We start from the raw sequence: 4,292 nt of genomic DNA, 5'->3' as shown, positions 1-4,292 counted from the left end.
GTGTTTGTGTGAGTAAATGCGTGCGAATGTGTTGTACGTGCCTGTATGTGCTTCCGTATGCATGGTTCTGTATGTGTCTATGCGTGTAAGTTTGTGTGTAGAACCAGTAAACAGATAACTGTGTGCGTGAATGCGTGTATGTACTTGTATTTGTGCCCGTTTATGGGGCCATCTAAGTGAGTGTGTGCTCGCACAAGTGTGTGTGTGTATGGAGCTGGCTCGGCTACTGTCGATGAAAAGAATTGATAATCGCTCACAATCACGACCAATCAATAGATTTAACTGTTATACATCATCAGTATTCTCTCAGATCTTAAGTGGTGTTTTATGTTAAACTGGCAAAGCGCATAGGCGAGTGGAGGGGGCCGTATTCGGGGATCGCGTGAAGGCGGCGGTGTAAGCGCCGCGCACGCGTATGTGTGTGTGTGTGTGTGTGTGTGTGTGTGTGTATGAGATAGAATAGCAGTTTGGTAAAGGAGATGTTTTCTCTGTGTCAGTGTATGTGTCTATGTGTGTGTCTATGTCTGTGTGTGTGTGTGTGTACCTATTTCTGTGTATGTATGTGTAAACGTCTCTAAATCGATTGTGATAGAGTGAGAGCCATGGTCAATTGACCTCTCAAAACAAACCGATTTAACGTAAAGAACGGTCACATTGAGTTAAGCTAAGATTCCATCAGATTGTGGTTTGACTGAGTGACCATTCTCGAACAGTTTTTTTTCTTTTTTTTTTTTTTTTACTTAGTCTTCTTTATTCCTTCTCTATTATCTTGAGCTTGCTTTTAAATAATAAATAAAAGGTCTCGAATTTTGGTGAGAGGGTAGTATAAACGTTAAAGACCACCCCCAGTACACCACTGGTACTTTATTTCATCAACCTCATTTCCCAAAGATGAGATACAAAGATGCTCTCCCTGAGTTTGAAGTCAGATCGTAAAAGTCGTTAAAATCCGCTCGCCATTTTCCACGGCAACCAACGTTTTCAGACCAAGCTCTTCTCTTTGAACTTGCTTTTCATAACCTTTTCTACAAGAGACACAAGCATTGTAATCTTCGGGAAGGGTTCAGTCGATTACATCGATTCTAGTGTGCCCCTGGTCCTATTAATAAATACGTCGATCCCGAAAGAGTTAAAGGCAAAGTCGACCTCGGCGGAATACGAACTCGGAATGTGGAGACGGACAAAATACCACTACGCATTTTGTCCGGCCCAGTTCACCGCCTTAGAGACTTGCTTTTCATAATGGTATCTCAATCAAGCAGAAGGTCAGCAGTTTTTGAGAAGGCGGTAATTGATGGCAATGTCTCCTAGTACTCGGTCGGACGAAAGGCAAATATAACTTCGGCTCCATTTGAACTCAGAATATAAAGAATTGTAAAAAAAGAAACACAAGGCGTTTTTTCCGACATTAAATATTCCGCCAGTTCGCTGCTTTCTGCTTAATTTTAATAATCCTTTCTACCGGAAGCACAAGGCCCAAAATTTGGGGGAAGGGATTAAGTTGATTACATCGACCCCAGTACGTAACTGGTACTTAATTTATTGATCCCGAAACGATGAAAGGCAAAGTCGACCTCGGCGGAATTTGAACTCAGAACGTAAAGACAAACGAAATACTGCTAAGCATTTCGCCTGGTGTGCTAACGATTCTGCCAGCTCACCGCCTTGAAACTTGCTTCTAATAATGATATTTATTCACCGTAGAGTTGCTTCAGGTATCTGGTTTCAAACACATGGCTTGTGAGTTCGTACTGTGCTGTGTGCCATTCTTCTTCTGAAGCCCCGAATTATAAACATGAATCGATGAATTTTTTTTTTAGTTAACCTTTAAATATCAAAACTTGTTTCATTCTCATAGCTAATGTCCAGAAGCCTGTGGTTAATGCAATCGACCACAACTCCGTTATACAAACCCAACGGGTCTCTCATGGGGAAAACAGACCTACGAGGAAAGCTTGTACACGCTGGTTAGACCTGCCACTAACTGCAACGAACTCTTACTCATTTACAAATCTACTGCTTTTAAAATATTTTAATCTATAGAGTAAACAAATATTGAAAATGAAATGTCAGTAAAAACAAGATGTCTGCGGTTTGAATAAAGTTAAATGATTTTGGGGGGGGGGGGGTATGTGAAAAAAAGATAAATGTTATCCAATATATTCCAAAGGACAGAAGCCACAGAAATGCACTTAAGCGTATTTTAAACCACTTAAGAAGATATTTGTCCGACGAAGTCTACAGAATACTCAGAGATGCTATCAAGCAAATGCAAAATACAAATAGTCTAGAAGAAAAAAATATGGGCAACATTAAAGAAAGAAGATATACAATAACAACAGTTTTAACTAAAGGAAGTGTTATTGTTGCTATTATCTCCCCTTAGATCTCATAGATGCATCATCGTCGTCGTCGTCGTCGTCGTCGTCGTCATCCCTTGTATTCTTGAATTTTGTGAATACATACCAGATTTGTTTGGTGGGCCGCTTGGCAGACGTCTACTATAAATGGCAGAATTCCTACTACTGTTAGCCGGGTTGTGGTAACACTGCTGAGGAAGGACGCTGGCAATGAGGTGGTGTTAGCGAATTTGCTGTCCATAAGTCTGCTAAACACAGAGTTTAAAATTTTGGTCAAAGTGTTCGCGAAACGGTTGGCGCCTGTCGTCGGTACCCTGGTCGGGGAACCGCAAACGTCCGCAATCTCGAACAGGTTTATCCACAACCTCTGCCAGATGTGATACATCATTGAGTGGGTGGGACTCTGATCAATTTGGATCAATTCAAAGCATTCGATAGGGTCGACCATCTGGTGGCTATGGAGAAACACGTTGTCTGGTGGACCAGTTTGAAGGGCAGAAATTTGAAGGGCAGACTAATTCCTCTTTTGTAGCGCCCTCATCAACATTTTCGAGTCTCATTCGTTAAGGAACGTGAAGAGGGAAAGGGAAATACTGGCGGCCAGTGAATATACTGAAAGGTGAGTTAAAGATGCGAAAATGGCAAGAGTGGATGGCACTGTTCTAAGTGTAGACTCTTGAGTCGAAAGAAAAGAACAGGAAAGGACATGCCCTTGGTGTAAAAGGAGATTCTGGACGGTGGGTTTCTCGATTACCCCTAAGAGGATTGTGATGGGGTCCTCCTGGGACAGAAGGACCACTTCACTATCATCTTTTTTTTTACTTCTTGCCTTTTATTGTTGTATACTTTCCTTCTTTGTTTATCCTGTAAACTTTGTGATTTTTTTTTATCATTTCATTGAATGCAAACCCCTACACTTTATGTTTGCGTTTGTATTGTCTCCCTGATCCTTCACCCTTGTGGCAAATAATAAAATCATTGTTGTTGTTTTTGCTGTAGTTAGGCCGAGAGCTGGCAGAATCGTCAGCACGCTGGACGAAATGCTTAGCGTTGTTTCGCCCGTAACTACGTTCTGAGTTCAAATTCGGTTGAGGTCGATTTTGCCTTTCATCCTTTCGGGGTCGATTAATTAAGTAGCGGCGAAGCACTGGGGTCGATGTAATCGACCAGTCCCGTCTCCCCCTAAAAAAATTTAGAACTTATACTATAGTAGAAATGTTATTGTTATCTATATATATAGACATACTATAAACGGTACGTTATTAAACACGCATACACAACTACACATACATACCTGACGACTTGATTTTTTTTATTAACCACACAGGGTCGAAACACAGAGGGAACAACACAAGGTCAGAAAAAACACAAAAGTGGCGGAAAAATAAAATCGAACGAAAAGAATGGTAATGATAAATCAAAAGGTGGAATGGCGTCTATTCGAACCCCACACTCCATTTAAGGTCATTGAACGTTTTTAGAAAAAAAAAATTGACACGTGTTATTTTATTTTTGTCTCTTTCTTCTTGTTATGCGCTGCTTGTTTTATATACTTTGTGGACGACTGACATGCGTGAAGTGTGAGTTGGCCAGTGTCAATACAAAATTTTACATTATTTCCTTTTTCCGTTACTGGAGGATAAACAATACATATTTACAGTTCCATTACCGGATGATAATTACCGCAGAAGTTACAAGGTAAGACATAAAATTCTTTGTCTTTCTGTAATATTGTGGAATTTACCGTTAAATTAGCAGTTCCATACATGTGCTATTTCGTTCATTTGCTTATATTTCATAAATTTACACAGCGTACAAAAATATGGACATGATATATATTTACAATTGCTTACAAAAATAGAGATTAAGAAGAAATTTACCGAATATGTTACCAGAGGCCGAGCATAGAAGAAATTGTAATTTGCTCGGTGT

The 4,292-nt window shown here is 40.1% G+C and overlaps 1 long non-coding RNA gene across 2 annotated transcripts in view; it reads left to right on the top strand.

Annotated features, from left to right (window-relative positions):
• The first annotated feature begins 2,415 nt into the window (after positions 1 to 2,415).
• The window catches only part of LOC149131166 (uncharacterized), a 14,678-nt gene continuing 12,801 nt past the window's right edge, over positions 2,416 to 4,292 (top strand). The window contains exons 1-2 of one of the 2 annotated variants that reach the window (XR_016238283.1): positions 2,416 to 2,979; positions 3,688 to 4,058. This is a non-coding gene — a long non-coding RNA (uncharacterized LOC149131166). Of the gene's footprint in view, positions 4,059 to 4,292 lie in introns of both variants that reach the window. The other variant, XR_016238282.1, reaches the window with a different exon arrangement.

This window comes from Octopus bimaculoides, chromosome 24, assembly GCF_046866305.1.
Source record: "Octopus bimaculoides isolate indiv1 chromosome 24, ASM4686630v1, whole genome shotgun sequence".
Classification (NCBI taxonomy): Eukaryota; Metazoa; Mollusca; class Cephalopoda; order Octopoda; family Octopodidae; genus Octopus; species Octopus bimaculoides.
Note: the sequence above shows the minus strand (reverse complement) of the source record. Positions and strands in the feature narration are given on the sequence as shown.